At 44.7% G+C, this 24,207-nt stretch overlaps 1 long non-coding RNA gene across 1 annotated transcript in view; it reads right to left on the bottom strand.

Annotated features, from left to right (window-relative positions):
• Positions 1-13,370: 13,370 nt before the first annotated feature.
• Positions 13,371-24,207, bottom strand: part of LOC309374877 — a 36,032-nt gene continuing 25,195 nt past the window's right edge. The window contains exons 2-3 of the long non-coding RNA XR_014170739.1: positions 17,030-17,179; positions 13,371-13,722 (exon numbers count right to left, since the gene is read on the bottom strand). This is a non-coding gene — a long non-coding RNA (uncharacterized lncRNA). The remainder of the gene's footprint in view (positions 13,723-17,029; positions 17,180-24,207) is intronic.

Genomic DNA, 24,207 nt, shown 5'->3' with positions numbered 1-24,207 from the left:
AAGATTCCCCCCTCAAAAAAATAAAATAAATCAGCATGATTTCTATTAATGGCATGTAATTATGACCTGCTTCCATATTACCTACTTCTCTACAAAGCAAATAGATATTTCTTAAGTGACTTGTATTGCACAACAGAACACAAGAGTCCTGGAGCATTTCAGGGTGACTTTTCCATTTTTCTCCCCTAAATTGATTTTTTCTTTTTAACAGTCTATAAATTCAATTCTTTTCATTGTTGGCAACTTGGCTACACAATCAGCCATATCTGCAATCGATTAAGTCAAAGTTTTTTGAATGGAACCCACTGAAAGTTCTTCATTTCTATTGAAATCAATGGATCCTAAGCACACAAACTTTAAAACAAAATCTAGCCTCCTGTTGGTGCTTATAGAAAGCAAAGTGAGGAAAGATGTCTCTTTCTCATGTGTTGCTCTTAGTGAGACCATGCAGAAAGTCCATTCTAAAGTTTCTTTGGGGGCCCTACTAGGAGAACATATCCAAGGGGTGTTCCAAATAAATGTTAAGAATAAATATAAATAATAAATAATAAACATTATGTAGCATTTCTATAGCACTTTCTATAGCACTGTGAGAAGTGAGATTACAGAGAACCAGGCAAAGGGCCTTCTTGGTGGTGGCACCCGCCCTGTGAAATACCCTCCCATCAGATGTCAAGGAAATAAACAACTATCTGACTTTTAGAAGACATCTGAAGGCAACCCTGTTTAGGGAAGTTTTTAATGTCTGATGTTTTATCGTGTTTTTAATATTCTACTGGGAGTTGCCCAGAGTGGCTGGGGAAACCCAGCCAGATGGGCAGCGTATAAATGATGATGATGATGATGAAACAAGTGCAGAATTTCAGGGTGGTGGCAAATTCACCCCAAAGGACTACATATATATTTGACAAGAGTCATCTGTGAATTTTTAAAAAGAGTGCATTTAGGAGGATTTCTTTCATGATTTTAACTCTTATTAACCAGAAATCTAAGGTGCGCCAACATACCTGGTCTGGAAAATTCTTAAAAATGCACATCTGGGGCTGGAAAGCTGGGAATTCCTCCACTTAATCCTTTGACATCTCCATCCAGAGTTGCCAAGACATACTAGCCGAAATATTCTTCCTCCTGGCCATTGGCCAGAACATAGAGGAGTCCAGATAGACATCCTTCCAGGGATCTCCACCTTTGGGTGCCATGTCTGCCATGCTAGTCAGGATATGACCATGCATCAACACCTGTACTGTCTGTTTGAGTTAAAGGCTGTATCTGCTCTCTGCAACCTGGTGCCGTCCAGATGTTTTGAACTGCAGCTCTCACCAGCCCCAATGGTCATGTTGAGCATCATATGCGAACAAATACTTGACTGGTGCTTCGCTCAATTAATAGCCATTTTATGACGGTGCCGTGCCCACCCAAATCCTTTACAAAAAGGAAGTCGGCAGTTTGGGCACAGACAGTTGCCAGGTATCTTTCTTACAAAGGTGTCACTATTTTACTTCCCATCAGTGATTGCTTCAACATTTACAAAAGGTCATTCTCTATCAGAGTGACAGTTACATTTTACAAAGTGAAGAGAAATTTCTGTGCGGCAAAAAAAAAAGAAGAAGAAGTAATTTGGATTGGGGGGTGAAATACATTTCTTCAGCACAAGTGAAAATCTTCTGTCCTTATTCAAGACAGAGGGAAATGAAGCTATTTTATGGGACCGGCTGTCAACAGCTCAGAATTTTTATGCTGCTTTCTAAATGCTATAGGAGGTTTCTTGGTCTTCCAGGAAACCACTTATTTACATGGGTGTTTTATACAGAGAAGGATATTATTTCTCATAAGACCATTCAGAAGTTACCTCAGGAACTGAATGATATATATTTCAAATTTACTTCCTGCAGAGAATCATTTTACATCAAGGAGTAGCCATTTTATTTTTATTTTAAAAAATTTATATACCGCTTGGTTGTAATAAAACCTCCAAGGGGTTTACAATAAATATTTAAATGATCGACAAAGAACAGTTTAAAACAAGCAATTAAAACATTTAGAAAATAATAAGATTTAGGAAGATACTAAAAGACATCAACATCTACGTGCCTGGATAGTCTTGCCTAAACAAAAATGTTTTAAGCAGGTACAGAACAGAATGCAATGAAGGTGACTGCCTGATCTCAATATGCAGGAAGTTCCAAAGATCAATTTCTTGCAACTACAGAATAATGAGTATTATGTGGCACTTGAAAAAGTCCCAGCTCCACAGATCACAGCAGTTGAATTGGCAGATAGGGAGTAAGCAATTGCAGAAGCGGACAGCTCCTAAGTTGATCAGGGCTTTATATCCTAATAGTAACCAGACATGGTAGCCAATGGACAAGCAGTGCAAATCTCTGAGAAGGGGTGTGTTTTGCAGACAGGGTCTCACTCCTGTCAGCAGCCAAACTGCAGCATTCTTTACTAATTCCAGCTTTCAGATCAAGCAGTCAACGGTGGTCAACAGTATCAAAAGCCACAGAGAGGATCAAGAATCTCTGCCCTTAATGGAAAGTACCCTAGTCTTAAATCTATTTCTGTCCATGTCACTTTCGCTTCATTTATTTATTAAATTTATATCCCGCCAAAGGAGCGCAGGGAGGCAGACAAGTGATAAAACAACAAAAAGACCTTCAACACGCACACATTGATTCGTCAATGCATCCCTCCCATTTCTACGTTCCTCTGTGACTTTTAAAAAAAGGTCATACAGAAATATGTATTTTTCTCACAAAATTCAGAGATGTGAGAAATTTGAGGGGTATTCCAATCCACACATTAACCCCAGAGGTGAAGATCAGGTTCGGTCACGTCAGAATTCACAAATAATGGCTTCCTCAAGCATCCGCTGCTCTAGGGGACATCCTGAAAGTATACCCTAGGGCAGGTATCTTCAACCTTTCCAGACCCAGGACCCACTTTTTAACCCAAACATGCTTTGGGGGATGTATTTCTTAATTTTAATCTTATATTTGCAGGGTGGTGTCAGGGACCGTGCTGAGGAGGGTGGCATTGAGGAAGAATGGTGAGAGCCACCCCTTCCCCCTGATCCTGATCCTGAATCTTCCCAGGACATCATAGATTTGGAACAGTGGTTTGCAGAGGGGCATAGTTCAGAAAGCAGAAGCTGGGAAATACTGGATGGGGAACAGCTAGCAGAAGAAACCCTAGAAGAGAGAGAGTTAACAGATTTTCAGGCACTGGATAGCATCCACCCCCTTCTCCAAAGTCATGGAGAGCTCAGAAAGTCTCAGAACAGAAAGCATAGAGGGTACAAGCTCAGATTACAAGACATAGGAGTGGCGTAGATTAATAGGGACGGAGGGGGGAGTATCCCTTAATTGGGAGCACCGCCGTTTCTAGGAGATGTGTTCTTTGTTCTCTCATTGTGATTATAAAAGGCTCTAACTGGTAAGGCATTCCTTTCATTTGATCTCTTATCTACTGCCACAGGGGGAGGGAGCCTGACAGGTGGTCGTGCTCCTGTTGCGACCCACCTTGGATCTGGCTGCAGCCCACAGATGGGTCCCAACCCACCAGTTGAAGGACAGTGCCCTAGGGTAGCTGTGGATCTTCAGGGGTCCTTGGATTCCAACTCCCATCCATCCCACCCAGCATGGCCAACTGATCAGAGCTTATATAATTTGTAGCCTGACAATATCTGGAGAGCCACAGATGCCTCCTCCCACTGCTGCCCTAAAAGATGCCCACTCTCCTAGATCTGTTCATTACCGGAGGATACCAATTGCAGTGGGAAACCTTTCTTTCAAGGGCTTGTCTACCGCTGCTGATCTACTCACTGAGGAACTCCCTCAAGCGTCCAATGAACCTCCCCCCCCCCATCTTCTTCACATTTCAAAGGCCACCAATCTGTATTCCTACACATGGTCCAGCAAACACTGATCTATATTAACACCACAGCTTAGCTTTGAAAACAAAAGCAGCACAGGTAACAGAAATGCAGCCTTTAAAATATTTTCTATTTCTTCCCTAAATGTTGACATTTCAAGGAGGCTGAACACCTTCTTTGCAAAAACGAAATTCTCGAAGTGAGAGAATTTCCCGAAGACTGAAGAAGGAGGCTTTTCCATGACAGATGGGCCTGGCGAGTTCTTTGTGGAATAATAAAAATAAATATGTCAGCTTGTCATTAAAAGAAATGGGTTGTCATTCCTTTTTATTAGCGTTGCCTGTGACCCAGGGTTACCTATTCTGTATAAATAGGCTTGACAGATATCTTGATTTCTTCTTTCTTTACAAGGGGGCGGGGGAGGCAGTATTGTATCATTTATAACATTGTGAATGGATTAAGGTTTGCTTTCCCACTGTTTAAATGGCTTTAGATTCCGTACAATGCAAATGGAACATAACTAACCAAGCCTGATATTTACTACAGAACTGTCGTTCCCAAATTGGTACCCTCCCAATTCTCATCAGACCTGACCAGCATGACAAATGTAGTCCAAAACATCTGAAAGGAAACAAGATTAGGGAAGGCTGTTACAGATTATAACAATGCTTTGTGGGGGTAAATGAATGAGCGTCAAGTATTTAGTTTCTAGCTACAACAGCAGCAAGAATACTTATTGCAAAGTACTGGAAGACACAATATCTACCCACCCGGGAAGAATGGCAGATGAAGTTGATGGACTACATGGAACTGGCGGAAATGACTGGCAGAATCCGAGACCAGGGAGAAGAGTCGGTGGAGGAAGATTGGAAGAAATTTAAAGATTATTTACAGAAACATTGTAAAATTAATGAATGTTAGAAGGATGTTGGAATGAAGTTATGTGGTTTTAGCAGAAATGTTATAAAGGATTAAGTAAAAATAGACTGTTAATTGGTGAAAGGAGGGAAAGTAAAGTTAGATTATATCAAGATAAATTACAGGACAAAAACTGGGAAAGATGGAAAGGATTTGCTGAAATAGCTAACCGAACTAGAATACAAAAAAGGGAGGTGTGAGGAGGTCAAGGAAACAAGCAAATGAAAAATAAGTTATGGGAATGTTCGTTGTGTTTTTAATTGTTTCTATTTCTGTTTGGGTTTTTTTGTTTTTCCTTATTGTGATGTTTTGTTTTGTTTTTGCTTAATTTGGTGTCTTCTTTTTTCTTCTTTTTGTAACCCTTAAAACCTTAATAAATATTACTTAAAAAAATAAAAAAGTATTTAGTTTTTAAAAACTAGTGAGCAATGCCATGCCAAATGAGAGAGAGAGAGAGAGAGAGAGAGAGAGAGAGAGAGAGAGAGAGAGAGAGGGAGGGAGGGAGGGAGAGAGGGAGAGGGCGAGGGAGAGGCTGGTATTCCATATCATTGAGTACCATCCCAAAGTTTTGCTTAGAATCATAGAATCTTAGAGTTGTAAGGGACCCCATAGCTCATCTAGTAGAACCCCCTGCAATGCAGGAATCTCAACTAAAGCATCCGTGGCAGATGGCCATCCAACCTCTGCTTTCAAACCTCCAATGAAGTGGAGTCCACAACCTCCCGAGGGTGACTGTTCCACTGTCATAAAGTTTTTTCCCCCCTACCTAAAGCAGGCATGGCCAAACTTGGCTCTCCAGCTGTTTTGGGACTACAACTCCCATCATCCCTAGCTAACAGGACCAGTGGTCAGGGATGATGGGAATTGTAGTCCCAAAACAGCTGGAGGGACAAGTCTGGTCATTCCTGACCTACAGAGAAATTCCAAATAAATAGTCACATTTTGGGGTCTGGTCCTTTGAATTAAAAATGACTGTTTCCAGAATTACACAGCTGGATAAAGCCAGTTTCAATCAAAGGCTTTCACAGGTCCTTTGAGGAAATATGTTGTAATAATGGGGATATCATCCAGAACAGCAGTGAATTACAATCAGGTCATCCAGGGTATTGAACTAGGTGTCTTCTCATTTGTGCACCGGGTGGGGGTACTGGTTTTTGTTATTATGTTTTGTATTTTTGTTTTGAGGTTTGATGAAATAAAAGGTGAAGAGGAGTATATAAATTTTAATAATAAAAATGATGGTGATACTACACTGGGTACAATTCATTATGAACTCTCCAGACTGAAGAAAAGGAGCAGTGTTTTCTTCCCAGGTACCACCTTCCACACAGCCCACAAGTTGCCCTCAGATGTGGCCTGTTATCGTCGTGATCACTTACGTTATTTATTATTTATTAAATAACTGCCCCCAGTCAGGCTTGAACCTTTGCCCAAAAAAGTAGGCTTGCATGTGTGACTCCTTCATCTCTCTAGGTATCTCTGCTTGTTTGTCTGCCTCTCTATCCAGCCTCCGCTAGTCCTTTCCAGTCTTCTAGCATCCATGTCCATCAACTTTTCCGTCTCCTGCTGCCTGTCTTCCCTCTTCAGGCCTCCTTCAGATGAGGTACTCATTTCAGACTCTGACCTGTAATGTCTCTGCCTTCAGGATGATCCTCCTGAACTAAGGTTCGCTTAGGCCCACCTGTGGAATCTTCACAGGGCCAGCCCACCCAAGAGGCAAGATGAGGGAAGCACCTCAGGCAGCAGGAGGGAGTCGGCGTTTGTCTGCAGACAGCTTCCGGGTCATGTGGTCAGCATGACTAAGTCGCTCCTGGTGAACCAGAGCAGCAGCGCATGGAAACACTGTTTACCTTCCCTCTGGAGCGGTACCTATTTATCTACCGTATTTTTCGCTCCCTAAGACGCACTTTTTTCTTCCTAAAAAGGGAAAATGTCTGTGCATCTTATGGAGTGAATGCATAGTCCCTGGTGCCAAATTGCCCAGGGGCAAAAAGCAGATCATGCTTCTTCTTCTTTTTTCTTCTTTTTTTCTTTTTCTTTTTTTCTTTTCTTTTCTTTTATTTTTGAAAGAGGGAAGTGGTGTTGAAACAAAGCCGCTGATCGTTTGCCGATCGGGGAGAGAGATAAGGGACGCTAGAGATAAAGGAGGCTGCCTGGGAGGGGGGAGGTAAAGACAGCAAACTTGCAAAGGGGGTAAACAGGAGGACTAAAGCAATAAGGAGAGAAATTAGAAGAAAAGGAGGAGCAAAAAACTGCTCCAGCTAAGGAAAAGACACTACGGCAAACAAGAGGGAAGGGAGTGTAGAAAGGAAACAGCTGATTAGTGGAATCAGAAGAGAGATCAGGGACATCGGAGGCTGACTGGGAGGTAGAAGGTAAAAGCCCATGGAACCTCAGAATTTTTACATTGGGTCACCCCAAATTCACCATCAGATCACATAGCATGTCCATGGCTACAGCCTGCACCAAAGAAATCACACATCCACTGTTTCCTGGGACTGCAATGGTGCAAAAATGTGGTTACAAAGCACGGATCCACATGGATCCTCAGGATTTTTGCATTGGGTCACCCCAAATTCACCATCAGATCACATAGCATGTCCATGGCTACAGCCTGCACCCAAAAAATCACGCACCCACTGTTGCGTTCAGAATATTTTTTTTCTTGTTTTCCTCCTCTAAAAACTAGGTGCGTCTTATGGAGTGAAAACTACGGTACTTGCACTTTGATGTGCTTTCGAACTGCTAGGTTGGCAGGAGCTGGGACTGAGCAACGGGAGCTCACCCCGTCGTGGGGAGTCGAACCGCCGACCTTCCGATCAGCAAGTCCAAGCGGCACAGTGGTTTAAACCACAGCGCCACCCTCATCCCTCAGTCGTGGTAGAGTTGCCATATTTCAAAAAGTGAAAGGGCGGACAAAAAAGTTGTTGATTTTTCCGTACATTCCAGCGTTTTCCACCCGGACACTGTTTCCGATGGCTGAATCCCAGCAATGTCCAAGAAATTCCAGATGTATGGCAACCCTATGTGAGGGACCCTCTTCACCCAGAGGAGAGTCAGGTGGCTGCAGAGAGAGACATAGATGGGCAACTTAAGCGAACTTATCTTAGAATGCAATCCATTATTTGAATCCCAAGTCCCTTTATGCTAGATTTGAGGGAACGTGTGGAGGATACCAGCCTGGAAAGCACTGATAACACCAAGGTTGCAGGTTCAATCCCCATATGGAACAGCTGCCTATTCCTGCATTGTAGGGGGTTGGATCACATGATCCTCAGGATCCCTTCCAAATCTACAACTCTATGATATTGTGATCTGTGCTTTTCATTCCAGCCAATTTCAGGAACACTGAATTCAAATTCTGTTTGAAGTACAGTGGTACCTCGGATTACATACGCTTCAGGTTACACTCCACTAACCTAGAAATAGTGCTTCAGGTTAAGAACTTTGCTTCAGGATAAGAACAGAAATCGGGCTCTGGCGGCACGGCGGCAGCGGGAGGCCCCATTAGCTAAAGTGGTGCTTCAGGTTAAGAATAGTTTTAGGTTAAGTACGGACCTCCAGAACGAATTAAGTACTTAACCCGAGGTACCACTGTATTTCTTTCCCAGCTCGTCTTCTAATCTACACAAAATGAAAAAGGAGGTGTGCAAGGTTGTGAGTGCTTTCCTTCTCTCGTATGCTGGGACTTCATAACTGCATTGCATTCTTCCTGATTACCACATATAACTAATCCTAACAGAGATGCTGCGGCTGAAGAAAGAAGATACTGTGTTCAGTTTCCAGGACAGGAGAGAGAGAGAGAGAGAGAGAGAGAGAGAGAGAGAGAGAGAGAGAGAGAGAGAGAGAGAGAGAGAGAGAGAGGCCCTACCGTGAAACTCCTGAAAGGTGTTTATTTTTGGACACCATTTCCCAACCCTGGTGCTCCTGTCCCCGGTGAGCACACCGTGTGAAAAGGCACAGTGCAGCTTTCAGACTGCGTCAGTACCGTCTAGTGTGTGAGAAGAAGGTAGATTTTGATGCCTGATTGACCTGAACTCCTTCCAAGTAGTTTGCTAAATTCCCACCGGTTGAGAAACTGCAGAGCTAGGAGGGCAGAAGATGGAAACCACAGGCCACGATAATTGTACCAAAGCCTGCTGAGATTTTCTTAACCACTTCCAGTAAAAGGAAAACGTCCCCTAGTAACAGGGGCAAGTCCCACAAGAAGGACCGAAACACTATGTTCACTCATATATGAATAACACTTATTTTATCACATGAAGTTATGGATCCAGGTGCCCTAATGGAAATATGTTGGGGGGTTTTTAAAAAGGATTAAGCAAATGTTTTGCTGGGTAGAGAATTTCCACTTTCCTACTAAAAACCCTTCATATGATGTTTGTGAAGGTGCCGGCTTCACATTACAGACTGGTTTTGCTACGGCATTGATACTGCTAAATAAATTGTGGGTGGCAGTCACCACCCTACCTGTGCACGGCCAGCAGCGATGTTGCTTTTATGAGCATTGAAAGCAAAGTATTTTTTGCCCAGGGGAAAATGCAAAGTTTTTTTCTGTATCCTGTGTATCAGTACAAGAAATATTCTAATGATTATAAAACACTCACTGGTAATCCTGGGAAGTTGACTATTGTGGCCCGGCACAGCCATGGCCGTTTGGGGGCCGTAGCCATTGTGTTCCCACAAGGCAAGACACAGTGATAACAGCAAAAACCTTTATTGAACTACATAACTGGACAACAGGGGCAAAACAACTGCTTATATACATTTCTGGAGGCCTGGGCCACTCCCACTCCCAACGTGATTGGCTGTCTAAACTTCCAAGCTGTGAGTCATAAATCAGAATTTAAGGGCCAATGGCAAAGGCCCAAATCCTGACATGCTCTGTGATTGGATATCATGCATTGAATCAGAACACAGGGGCTTAGAACCCTTAGTCCAGACTCAAGATCAGGCAAACACAGACCATTGAATACATAACACCCCTCCAGCAGCCATGTTGGCCCCTGGGAGCCTTGAATTGGCCAGTCGCAGGCAGGCTGGGAGGTGCGGCCTGGCTGGTGGACCTGGGTGGCCTAGGCATCACTCAGGTCCGCCACCCACACATATAAAGCAGCCACGTCTGTGGCAATTTATAGCAGTTTTGAAGAAGGCCATGCTTGCTTGTGGGCTTAACCCCACTGATTATAACACCCATTCCTTTCACAGTGGGTCAACCCAAGGTCACAAAACTTACCCATTCCTTCCGGTTATCCTTTTTCAAGTTTTGCGTGTCGAGGTCCCCAAGCCACCCCCCAAATAACTCACAACGCACACTTAATTTTTGTTTAAGGTTTTTGGCATAATTTTGGCCACAACTTTATTTAAATACTGTACAAAACCGTGAGTGGTTGTTTAGGCATTGGTTAAGACTATCTGTCCCCCCGCCTGGGGACAGAACTGACTTCCGGGCACCACCGAAAGACAGTGTGGGGGAAAGCAAGTCGGGGAGAAATGGAGCTGAGTCACAGACCCTCAATTCTCATCCGCATGCTCCCCGAAGGCTTGCCGGCCCTAGTCCCATTCCAGGGATTATACGAAAAGATGTCAAGCCCCAGGATTCCTTTAATGGAATTCCCTTTCCGTAGCAACCATGGAGGGGCAGGCCCAGCCTATCCTAACCCCTCCTCCACCAATTTATAACCAATGCCTAACCGCAACCTTACAAGTTGTGACGATTTGCTACGCAGTAGGCAAAAACCAAATGGCCCAGCCAATCAGCCAGATGGACAAAATTCCTACCAAGCCCCTGCCCCAACGGCAGACGACCCCATGACAGGCATAGCAAGGTCAATGCAACAACCCCTTACTCAAGGGCGGGTGGGCGGGTGATCCGTTGCACACAGCAAAGAGAAAGCTCCAGGCTGCGTGCAGAGTATTTAAACATTTTACCCCTCCCACCAAAATTGCAACATAACTTTTACCCCAGCAACCCAGTGAACCAATCACTGCCCCAGGCCATCTTTAGAGACCCTGCCTGGTAACAGAGGGGTAGCTCAGCAGACCCCACCGCAACACGTGCTCTCCATGAAGGAGAACACACTTTGTCCCCCATGGAAATGTGGATTTGTGGCTGCAGCATCGTGCACTGGGCCATTGCCATGGCAATGCCTTGGAGCCACCACCTCAGCCTAGATGCACAAGCTCAGCTCATCTGGTTTGGCTGCAGAAGAATCCGCTGGCATGGCCTGAAGCCATGAGAAAGCGATCTGGGCAGCAGGAAGGGCACTGGCCTCACCTTTACAGCAACTGCAGGTCTCAAGGCTTAGCATACTGCTCCCTGCCCACCCCCCGTGTTTCCTGGCTTTGGTCTGATATGTTGGGGTGCCCTGGATGGGCACTGTGAAACCTGCTTGGGTCAACCAAGCTTGGAAAAAGATGAACAGGGCTGTGCTTAGAGGTTTGGGAATTCCACACTCTGGCATTGCATTTGACAATGACAGTCTGTTCTGACCAGACGGGGTGCACTTTTCATCCACTGAGCATGAGGTGTGGTTGTGAGTGTGGCGATCACACAGAGTCCCTGGACGTTTCACTGTCTATTGATCCCTGTGCCACCACTTTATTTCTTGCTGCCACCACCCAGGCCCTACCTGGGACAATACTGAGTCCAGTCAGGGTTAAATGGAAACATAAACTTTTGTTTATTTATTGGAGTTTAACAAGCGTGTGGTTTCATAAACAGTATCCGTCAATTACATTCATGGGGTGCCTATCCAGTCCTATAACTTTCACTACCTGCTCTCACTCACTAAACCACCTCTCCAATATTTACTTGTCTGCCTAGCCCCTAACTGTTCCTGACTCAGCCTATTTCATTACACTAACTCAACCTAGCCACAACTATAGCCCAATTCACTCCCACTCCAACCAACCACCCAACTCCCAACAAACTCTTCAACAAACTCCTCCCTTTGCCCCTCCCAAAGCTGGTTTTATAGTCCCACTGATTCCTCCCCCTGGGTCCTGACTGGGCAACCTGTTTAACTATTTCACCTCCAGTAAAGTGTAGGTAAAGGGACCCTTGACCATTAAGTCCCGTCATGACCGACTGGGGTTGCGGTGCTCATCTCGCTTTATTGGCTGAGGGAGCCGGCATACAGCTTCCGGGTCATGTAGCCAGCAGGACCAAGCCACTTCTGGTGAACCAGAGCAGTACACGGAAACACCGTTTACCTTCCCGCCGGAGCGGTACCTATTTATCTACTTCCACTTTGAGGTGCTTTCGAACTACTAGGTTGGCAGGAGCAGGGACCGAGCAATGGGAGCTCACCCCATAGCGGGGATTCGAACTGCTGACCTTCTGATCAGCAAGTCCTAGGCTCTGTGGTTTAACCCACAGCACCACCCATGTCCCCACCACCAGTACTCTCTCATATATGTTAGCGTCACAGTGAGATATTGCCAACCCCCTTTGGAGTTAGTTGCAGATGTGAGTGGTTTGGCGGTGAGCCAGCAGGAAGGGGCCAGCTTGGATGGCAGAAAAGGCATTGGGTGGATCCCTACTTGAAGGTGGGGGTTGGGAGTCCATCCCCAATGCGAGGGGTCCAGAAGGGAGTACCTGGCCAGATACCCTGTCAGAGGCTGATGGGCCTTAGGCACCTCTCCAGAATGGTGGTCCTTGATGGTTGCCCCAATTTGATGCATGTCGCAGGGTAATCTTTAATCCAGAGTCGACCTGACCAAAATAATCAACCAGCAGCTGGGCTGCTTGATTCAGGATACATGCCCAGTGCCTACAACTTTGGCTGGGATAGCTCAGTCGGTAGAGCTTGAGACTCCAAAATTCAGGGTCGTGGGTTTGAGCCCCATGTTGGGCAGAAGATGAACCTCGTCATCTCTTCCAACTCTGCAATTCTAATTCTGTGAAAATGACTTACCTGTAATCAGTAAAAGTTATGGCCTATTCAAACCCATGTTCGTTGTCCTGTGCCTTTATTAACTTGTCTCACTGAGGGCTTCAACAGTCGTGGACTCACTGCACCTGGGCCTGCAACCTGAAACATTTTTGGTTGTAGGACCTGAGTCAACCTCATAAACTTTCTTATCGAAAGGGAAAATGTCATATTGTTTCCTGCAGCTATTTTAACCATAATCTCCTCCTTCACTTTCATCTATCATAATAGAAGGAATAATGTTGTCCCTTTCATTTACTAGTTTCTAAGGCTTCCCCTTACATTCAGAATATTTCTGCTTCAAAAAAACAAATGCATTTTCCCCTGTTCCTGAAACATATCATTTAACTTGACATGCTCTTCCCTAAAATTTCAGTATTGTGTCTAAATGGCTCTTGCTATGCTTATCTTCAGATTCTTCTCTTTTTTTAATGTGCATAACTCCTTAAGCAATATTCTGATTTCTCTCAGCTAATCCCAGTTTCAAATATTACAAATACTACAAAGAAAACTTGTGGGTCAATGGCAGAGCCAAAGGTCCCAAATTGTTGGGATTCCCTGCCTGAAACCCTGGAAAACTACTGCCAATCAGTGTAGACAATACTAAACATTACAGGCAAACAATGAATAAATTTGCAACAGACTTAAAACGCATCAAAATAAATGTTTATTAGCCAGTATATGATCTGTAGATAATACCACAGGATGAGATGATCAGCAATGGCTTTCAAAAGAATGCCACCGGCAGTGCACACTTCTTAGCAATATTCCTCTGTGAATAACGCAGTAATAGACAAAGCTTCAGTGGTTCCTATCCAATCAGCATTAACCTTGGAAGAACTTCACCTTTGACATTAAATTCCCCCATGCTGAGAGAGCAGCTCAGTCTCCAGCAAAGGAGGAAGGGAGAAATGGGGAAAGCTTTAAACAAAAACACTCTGCTGCAACGCAGAAGCTGGTCTGGTTGAGTTCTCCGTTTGCAATGCACTCCAAGCACTGGGGAGGCAAAGTAAAGGGGATGGTAAGTAGAAGATCACCCTCTACAGAACTGAGAAATTAAAAGGCTGGTCAACTCATGAAAGGTTCAGGGAAAGGGTGGTGTAATGGTTATATGGGGTTGCTCGTGCATAAGTTGCCGCCACTCCTGGCTAGGTAACCTGGTTAAACCTTTCCTGGTTGGACAGCCCTTCACTTCGTGGCTGTTCAGTCACTAGCAGAATCCGTCAGTGGGCATTTCTTGAACTTCTTCCAGCAAAGAAGTTCTTTGACGCCAAATCTACGCCTACTTTCCCTGCGCGGAAGTCTTCTGCGCAGGGTGGGTGTGGGTAGCGGAGGACCTGTGCTCTCCCCGCTGGTCTCCAGTGAAGAGTCCTGGAGCCCTCTCTCCGATTCCCCCATCCGCCCCCCTTTATCCCTGGTGTTACGCTGATTTCCTTCCCCAGCCGATGAGTCCCCTCTCTCCCTGCTTGGCCCTTCTCCGGCTTCGCTTGGGAGCCCTGCCTCCACTTCTGGCTCCGATGTCAGTTCCCTGACAGGTGGGGAGAATTTTTTCTATTAAAGGCAGCATTCCTGCAGGAGAGAGTCACATGCCATCAGTGAGTGGGGTCAGAGCCAAATGTGGGTGGGGCAGGGCCAAAAGCTGGGGGCCACCCTCTCTCTCTCTCTCTCTCTCTCTGTCATACTCTTTTCTCAGCCCAGATCATGACTTTATTGTTCTAGCTAAAGGCCATGAGAAACTTGTAGCAGGATAATAATATTAATAATATTGATAATGATAATCTGACTGGGTTGCCCCAACCACTCTGGGAAGCTCCCAGCAAAATATTAAAAACACAATAAAACCACAAACATTAAAAACTTCCCTGTACAGGGCTACCTTCAGATGTCTTCTGAAAGTCATATGGTTACTCATCTCCTTGACATCTGATGGGAGGGTATTCCACAGGGTGGGCGCCACTACCAAGAAGGCCCTCTGCCTGGTCCCCTGCAGCTTCACTGCTAGCAGTGAGGGAACCGCCAGAAGGACCTCAATGCTGGACCTCAGTGTCTGGGCTGAATGACAGGGGTGGAGATGCCGCTTCAGATATACAGAGCTGAGGCCATTTATAATACAGTCGTATCTCCGCTTACATATCCCTCTGGATACATACACTTCGGGATGTGAACGCGGCAAACCCGGAAGTATTTTTCTGGGTTTCACCATGCACGCGTGCGCAGAAGCAGTCCTTTGGTTGTGAATTCCTCAGGATGCGGCCAGACCTCCAGAATGGATCCCTTTAGCAACTGAAGGTACCACTGAAGTATAACAGAATAATAGTCTCTAGAGCATTGCTTTCATTATACTGCTTTCATTGTACTGTTGTTATGGCCTGTCCATGTCATGCCCTGCTGTTGTCCTGTTTTGCATATCTGGGTCTGACTCTGAATCTGTGAGAGTCAGGGGAAGAGGCTGTGCATTAGCTAGTGTCAGGCAGCAGAGGAACCAACCCCCACAGCAGGTTGCCAGGAACGGATAAGACAAGGAAACATCCTTACCATCTGCTTTTTATTCAATATTTACAGAGAGAGGCTTGAGAATGCCGCCTCTTGGAATAATGGCGTTGTCCCGAGTAATTCTCCACCCCCTTTTCTCCCACTTCCTCATTCATCAACAGCGTGCACACACACGCACACACCTTACGGTTGCTGCTTAGGGCCATCTGTCTCCAAGCTCTTTGCTCTCCTACTTTTAAGGCTCTCCTGGTTCTGGGGGGTGGTGGGTCTGGAATGCTTTCTAGTGATAATGTGTCAGTCAGCTGCTCCGCCTCCTCCTCCTCTCCCGTTATTTCCCAACTTTTCCCCTCATCTTCCTCTGAGCTGTGACCTCCCTCAAACCCCTGTTGTAATTCTGAACTGTCTTCTTCTCTGGAAGGGTCAGGCTGAGGAGGTTGTCTCCACCATTTCTCCTCTGCCCAGTCCCTGACAGCTAGCCTGGTGAAGTTGTTAGCAGATCTCTCTGTACATATATATCTTTACTTCAAAGACCAGAATAACTCTATGAAGTAGACAGCAGTTTTCAGCTTTCCCTTGTGTCTGGAGACCATGAACACTCTGTTACTTTGAACTGTGTGAGAGAGCACAGTTTGGCTGGTCATGCAAGAAGCAGACAACAGTGAGCCTACGTTCTTGTGAAGCTGAACTCATTACACTGTCATACTTCCTTTTGGATTGTGAATGGTTGTTGCAACTGTCCTGTTTGACTTCGCTAGCTTCAGAGAGTTGCAAGCAAAGAACTAAGTACTTGCAGATAAAACTACATCATGTAAAGGAATGTATCCAGAAAGGACTTATTCAGGTGCCCTACATGCCAGGAAACGAAATTCCTGCAGATCCATTGTCAAAAGTTGTTAACAGGGAACAACTTCAGGTTTAGGTACAGCAGTTGCAGTTAGGCTGAAATACTGCACCATGGATTACATGTAATGGGGAAGGATGTTGGTAGATTCCATTCCACCATTTGCTGCAGATATGTGGATTGTTGCATGTCACATGTCTGTTTACATCCCAGCACAGATTGCTGGCGTGAGCGGAACTTCCGCTCTGTATTGCTTTTGTTTTTCAGTCTCTCTCCGAGAAAAACAGCAAGGAGAGAAGCCATGTTTTCCTTTTTCCTGATTTATGTATAATAAATGCGTAGTTTGGTATTGTGTCCGTGCCTCAAGTCTCATCTGCTGTGAAGTTTACACTACCGAGTAATGTGTGCTCAAGCCTGCTCTGTTTAAGTCACAGACGCATGTTGGGGAGCAGAAGTCAATGGATCTCCGCAGTCGCAAGGTTGAGAGGGGAGACACTCCAGCTGGCTTTTCATCCCTTGGTTCCGACAGAGTTTTCCCCTTAACTGAGGACTCTGGAAGAAGCTGTTCTGCTGGGAGCAGGAAATCTCTGAAGACTCTGCATCACACTGGTTGAGGTGTGGTGAACTACCAAAAGACTTCCACAAGTCACCAACTCTAAAAAGTCATGGTTATGAGTAGATCTTCACAGTAAGGTGTTGGTAAGGTCAGAGGGATGTGGAGAAGTCTTGTCCAAGACTTCTGGACGGCAACACTTTGGCTACCCTTGAACTAAATGGTCTTAGCTTGAATCAACCCCCTGGCTGGGGAGGGCGGGATATAAATAAAAATTATTATTATTATTATTACATTCCTGTTCTTTGGAGAAAAAAACACATGACAAAATCCCTAAAGCTGAGAACAGCTGGCAGGTAAACAACTTACAAAAAGAAAAGCTGCAGTGAATACATGGAAGTGTAATGAACACTTACATGAAAATCGGGGGAAATTCAGGATGATGGGGGAATGCAACAATTTGTACATGTTCACGTTTTTCCTCCTTTTGGTATTGACAGTTTCCATTTTTCTTATTCAGATGACTTTAAAATTCATGAAAAAAGTTCCTAGCCCCCGATTCTGATCTGTAATAAAGTTGCATAAAGTTCATTAGATATTCATGCGATAGTGAGAACGGTTTTGGTGGCAACAGAAAGCTGACAGCTCACAGACAGCAGCCACTGATCAGGCGAACCGTATTGGTGATGCACTTATAAAATTACTTATTCATAATGCAGGCATGGAATACAATGAAAAATAAGGTACATTATGTTAGAAAGCATTTTATTGTCTCCTTCTGTATCTCATTTTATGCCGAAGCTCGTAAATGGATTTCTTTCTAATGACATAGCCGTGTTATTATCAAAGTGCATATTGTACTGCCCAAGATGAAAGCAGCATGTTTGGAAATCCAATTACAAATTCTTTCAATCAAAAAAAAAACTACTGTGAAAGCATTTGAACATTCCTTTAACCCAAAAGGATCAAAATTACAGGTAAAACGTGAGTTTAATGTGGAGGGTTGTGTGTGCTTTCGGTTTCGTATTTCTATTTCGTTTGTTAACTCCATTTAAAAAGCGGGTTAGGACCTCTGGCAGTTTGTTCCCGATATGGCATTATAAATCTACAATGGGAATATACATTAATTCCATGAATGGGCGTTGTAACGTTAAGTAGCTTTCTTCAGATTAAAAATATACTCGTCACCTTATAGTGTGTGTTGGCAAAGTAAGGAAAACAATGGCAAACAATCCTCTCCCCTCCTGCCCACCCTTTCTGGTGCTACTTTGTAAAATCATGACTGAAAATAATAACTCCTTTACAACACATACATTTGCTATGACTCTAATGACACCAACAGGGACGCGTGTGGCGCTGTGGTCTAAACCACAGAGCCTAGGGCTTGCTGATCAAAAGGTCAGCGGTTCAACTCCCTGCGACGGGTTGAGCTCCCGTTGCTCGGTCCCTGCTCCTGCCAACCTAGCAGTTTGAAAGCACGTCAAAGTGCAAGTAGATAAATAGGTACCACTCCAGCGGGAGGGGAAACGGCATTTCCGTGTGCTGCTCTGGTTTTCCAGAAGCGGCTTAGTCATGCCGGCCACATGACCCGGAAGCTGTACGCCGGTTCCCTCGGCCAATAAAGTGAGATGAGCGCCGCAACCCCAGAGTCAGTCACAACTGGACCTAATGGTCAGGGGTCCCTTTACCTTTAATGACACCAACATTTATTTGCTCATGTGAATTTGTTAACTATACTCAGGCTACTATTAATAGTGGGAACTGGAAGAAAACAAAGAACGAAATCTATGTCTGCACTGGGTCAATTGGGACCCTGAGGTGCAAGCAAACATATACCCAGGAGTTCACGGATTCAAACCCCTCCATGGCCAAAATATTTGTGGGAGGGGCATAACTCAATGCCAGAATATGTACTTTGGGTGCAGAAGATCCCAGAGTCCAATCCCTGGCAACTCCAAGTGCCGCTGGAAAAGACCACAAGTCTTAGACCCTGGAGAACTGATACCCGTCAGTGTAGGTGATGCTGAGGAATTCTGGACTTTTTGCAATAAGGAAAGTGAGGAGAAAATGCATTGAAAAGTATGGGGTAACCTATGCTTTGACACACATCATCTAATCCAATCAGGATGAATGCTCAGTAACAAGTCACTTGGAAGCACCCCAAGTTATGGGGGGGAAACCCCTCATGCTTCTTTCTTTCCTGTTCTTTGGGTGCCAGGAAGTTCATCCTGTTCTTTGGCTTTTAATGGCATTTGATAACTGGTTCCAGCTTTTAATGGAGTTCCTGCTATGTTAGGATTATGAGTCACCAGAGCATCCTTACCTTTCCTTCTGCTTCCTTATTCATTACTGTTTTTATTATTATCTTGTTGTCCTTATGCAAAAATTGGGATATAGTGGTACCTCGGGTTAAGAACTTAATTCATTCCGGAGGTCCGTTCTTAACCTGAAACTGTTCTTAACCTGAGGTACCACTTTAGCTAATGGGGCCTCCTGCTGCTGCCGCGCCACCGGAGCACAATTTCTGTTCTCATCCTGAAGCAAAGTTCTTAACCCGAGGTACTATTTCTGGGCTAGTGGAGTCTGTAACCTGAAGCGTCTGTAACCTGAAGCATCTGTAACCCAAGGTACCACTGCATACACATTGCAAAAATAAGTAGCTGATGAAATGCCCATGTAGAACACAGAAGGGTGGATTTCTGAAAGAGCAGGTAAGCCTTTGTCTTCCCACATTCTGAAAGCAAACCATCTCAGGTGTTAAAAATACTACTAATAATAATAAAGTATGTCTCCAGTTTTAATTCAAGGGGAAAATGATTTTGGGGAACAGTGAAATAAGCAGCGTCTGGACAGAAGTACAAATTCCTCTCAACCTCACTACGAACAGTCACTGTATATCACTGAACTTTTCCTTCCTTTCATCCGCACAAATCTTTGTTCTTCCACGATGATTGTCAGCTCAGGAGGGGTGTTATTTTTAAACATTGCTTATTGCATGGATGGAACTGGTTGCCACTGCATCTTCAGTGAACTGTTAGGAGCCCTTGAAAAACTCTGTCACTGTAACTTCTTTGTGTGTGCTCAGAATCTCCTGTCACGCTAACATGATGCTCAGCTATCATTCCGTAATAGTTTCTCTAAGCTTTTCTGTCTCCCATCCAGGCTTGGCCTAGTCTCAGCATATTTCTATTTTATTCCTAGCATAACATCAGTTAGGTCATCATTTGTTGTCTTATTGAAATCACTGATACACTTGACTTTGTGTTTCAAAGTTTCCATTCCTTCGGTAAACCATTTTTCTGTTTGCATCATCTTCAACCATTACAATATTGTTTTTTATAAACAAGTAGAGAGGGTTCCTTCAGACATAACAGCGGCTACCACATATCCAGTCTTGACTGAGCATTTATTCTGATTTGTTTGTATGGCGCTTATATTCATCCTGCACCCATCCTGATTTTTCTGCAAGGTCTTCCCATTAGCCATTTATGCATTCCACACTTTTCAATGCATTTGCCCATCATCTTCCGAACTACAAAAAGCCTGGATCTTTTATCAAGTTGATTTGTTGTGTTAAGGAGACAGAGCCCCTTCAATGTGCTTTAATTCTACAAACCTAAAGTTCCATGATGCCTGAAATATACTCGGAGTCGAGAGTGGATTTCATGCTCTTTATTCAGCTCATAGTGGTGAGGAGGAATGGAAGTTCCCCCAGGATGTCTGCTTTTATATATATTATTTACACAATGGGCCCCACGTGATTGGCTAATTCCGGGATTCTCCTGTAGGCCAATCAGGTTGTGGATTCACTTCCACCTGGAGCTGGATTGGGTGGCTCCTGTGGACCAATCATACTGCCGCATTGTTCTAGGACCAATCAGACTGCTGCATTTTGGATCCTATTGTTCTAGGACCAATCAGACTGCTGCATTTTGGATCCTATTCAACTCAGTACATAACATTGCCCTTGAAACCACTTGCAAAATACTGGCAATCTGGAGGCACCAAAAGTGGCATCCTCTGATGTTCTTCTTGGAAAATTTCCATCCCCCGGCATTATTTCATTGCTGGAAGACATTGCATTAAGAAAGTCACAGGGGAGAGTCTCCAAGGAGGCATTGTTTGATATATTGTGCGCCCAGGCGGAGACCCCCAGGCAACACCCAGTTGGAATAATGACTCATGACAATGTGTTCTGGCAGTGGTGTCCAAACTTTTTTCAAAGAAGGCCAGATTTGATGAAGTGAAGGGCTGTTGGGACTGACCAGAAGGCCAACCAGAGTTGTTGAGCTTTTTTTTTAGGATTGAAGTTGTTGAACTTTTTTAGAGTTGAAGTTTTTGAGGGTTTCTTTAGGATTGAAGTTTTTGAGGGTTTCTTTAGGATTTAAACCCAGTAAATAAACTGCCACAGGGGCTGGATTAAACCTCTGAAACGGACTTTGGACATGCCTGTGTTATGGGATTAAAATTGGCCACAACTTTATTAAACTTTCAGATGTAGGAAGACCTTGGCTTAGGCATTGGGCCTAAGTATATACCTCCCAGGCATCTGGGGCACATCAGGGTCATCCAATCTGTTTGGGGATTGGGCTGGCTCTGGAAGACGTATGTTTAAGCAGACAGCCTGCCCGCCCCCCATTTCACTGCAACACAGGGGAGTGCACTGACAACCTTTCAGGGTATGGCCACTGACTCCCCTCAACACAACCCCTTTAATGGGGAACCCTGGGATCGCCACCACGGGGGAGGGGTGGTCACTGCTTCATACACCCACCCCTTTAGGGAAGATAGACTAAAGGATTCTGACCAAGGCCTATAACCACCACTTGAGACCACAAAATCGTGGTCTCGCCACAAAGACTACCTACACCTGAAAAAACCCTTAGCAGTCTGACAACCGTTCCAGGAGGCCATGCCTGATGTTGTCCAATCAGTGTTCATTTCCTGTGGTGGTAAGGTGCACTCCGTCAGGCCTAAAAATATCCCTTCTGTAGGTTTTAATGTCCAGATGGTTCACGACTCGGCCCCCAAGATGCAAGATTGCCGAGTGGATAGCCCTGTTAATTTTTTTCCTTTTTTTATATATATACATTTTTATTAAGTTTTTCTTTAACAAATAATTTTGACAACCATGTTTACCAATTTACAGTTTTTGAACTTCCACCAGTACCTCCTTCAATCATCCATTTTTCATATCTTTACACATTTTCTATGTAGTATTGCCGATTTGATAATAACCTTCCATCTCAGTTTCTTTCTTACAATATACCTTGGTTTATCACAAAGCCTCTTTAAAACCCACTAGCGTTGTCTGTTCATCACATACAGTTTTCAGATATTCCGTAAACCTTCCCCAGTCCTCAATGAATTTGTGATCTTTCTGATATCTAATACCAGTCATTTTATCCAATTCTGATACCAGTCATTTTATCCAATTCTGCATAATCCATAAGTTTCATTCTCCACTCAGTCAAGGTCGGTAGTTCCTCTTGCTTCCATTTTTGGGCCATTAGTATTCTTGCCGCTGTAACTGCATATTGAAACAGTTTGAAACTGTTAATTTTTTTCCAATGTGTAATTCAGCCTGGATGGTTTGTGAGCACTCCACCATTGCAAATGTGGAATGCGTTCTGACCAACAGATGGAAATGCTAGGGTGCATGGCACGGAGTTGTTCCAAGTCTGTGATCACTGTTTTTGCTAGCACGATGCCCTTGCACGCAACCAAGGTAGGCTTCACCCCCTTTTATGCTTAAAGAGTGGACCCAACCCTTACTTGGTCTGCTCCCCTGGCTACGCCTCCCCGGTTGCGATTGGTTCCTGGAACTGAGGTTTGGTGAGAACCTCAAGGTTTACAACTTGGGGAGGCAGTCCAGGAGTACTCTGCCGGGAGTCTTGTAGGATCGTTGGTGCTATGCGTGGGCACGCAAAGGGCACCCTCCATTTGATGTGAAGAGCGGTCACTTTCTTTCATCATGAGCCACGGATAAGCATTCCAAAAAATAGTGTGGTCTACTTGTGGAATAGTGTGGTGTACTTGTGGGACGTGGGTGGCGCTGTGGGTTAAACCACAGAGCCTAGGACTAGCTGATCAGAAGGTCGGCGGTTCGAATCCCCACGACGGGGTGAGCTCCGGTTGCTCGGTCCCTGCTCCTGCCAACCTAGCAGTTCAAAAGCATGTCAAAGTGCAAGTAGATAAATAGGTACCACTCTGGCGGGAAGGTACACAGCGTTTCCGTGTGCTGCTCTGGTTTGCCAGAAGCAGCTTAGTCATGCCGGCCACATGACCCGGAAGCTGTATGCCAGCTCCCTCGGCCAATAAAGCGAGATGAGCGCCACAACCCCAGAGTCGGCCACGACTGGACCTAATGGTCAGGGGCCCCTTTACCTTTACTTGTGGAATGTATTGTTTTAGGCTACAGAGGAGCAGTCCTATTTTTAATGCTTTCCCACCAGAGTGGAGCCCCTAAGATTCTTGGAAGGTGCCTTGTAGACCTTCTTCTGGCAACTCCTGCAGCCAAGCTGGTGCCAAACGTATTGCTCAGCTTTCCTTTGGACCACATCAGCGAGGCAGAGAGAGAGGGGTCTTGTCATTTAGGCAGCCCAGGACCTCCAGACACACTGCCCAGGCTTGCACTCCAGAGAGGTCACTTCAGTGATGATAATGCAGTGGTTGAACTTCACCCCCCAGAGGCATACTCCATTTTCTCTGGAGGTAGACAGATGCCGACAAACACCATATATGAAACTCCGTGTGTTGCTCAACCATATTGTCTCTCACAGTGGAAGACACTGGAAAGAGTAGGAAAGAGGCACAATGCATTTGAAATAAATGGAACCAGTGCATTTTGCAGATAAAGCTAAAGGGACCCCTGATCATTAGGTCCAGTCATAGACAACTCTGGGGTTGCGGCGCTCATCTCACTTTATTGGCCGAGGGAGCCGGTGTACAGCTTCCGGGTCATGTGGCCAGCATGACTAAGCCGCTTCTGGCAAACCAGAGCAGCACACAGAAACACCATTTACTTTCCTGCCAGAGTGGTATCTATTTATCTACTTGCACTTCATGCTTTCAAACTGTTAGGTTGGCAGGAGCAGGGACCAAGCAACGGGAGCTCACCCCATTGCGGAGATTCAAACCACCAACATTCTGATTGGCAAGCCCTAGGCTCTGTGGTTTAACCCACAGCGCCACCCATGTCCCTATTTTTTGCAGATAGCATGTGCCTAATTAATCAACAAACTAAGTTGAATCAACAGTCCACCGGTACAGAAAAAAATTGAAAGTGATATGGGTCACCACCATGCTGAAGTAGGAAAAAGGTCTTACCCTAACTCTCTAACTGCTATGGTTACTGGGGAGAATATCTAGTTTAGGCCATTCAGTATCTAAATATAGAAACTGCCTGCCATTAACAAGAGGCTGTTTGATAACTGAGCACCAACTATCTCAGCTCATGGCCAATTCTGAAAGCCTCTGATAGTTTCAGAGGAAAGGAGAAGACTTAGCTGCTTCCAGGCAGAGACCTTTAAAATTTGCAAAATATTTATGAACTATTCATGAACATTAAAAACTTGGGACATTACTTATAGTT

The sequence above is a fragment of the Podarcis melisellensis genome (assembly GCF_964234715.1).
Source record: "Podarcis melisellensis genome assembly, chromosome: 7".
Taxonomy (NCBI): Eukaryota; Metazoa; Chordata; class Lepidosauria; order Squamata; family Lacertidae; genus Podarcis; species Podarcis melisellensis.
Note: the sequence above shows the minus strand (reverse complement) of the source record. Positions and strands in the feature narration are given on the sequence as shown.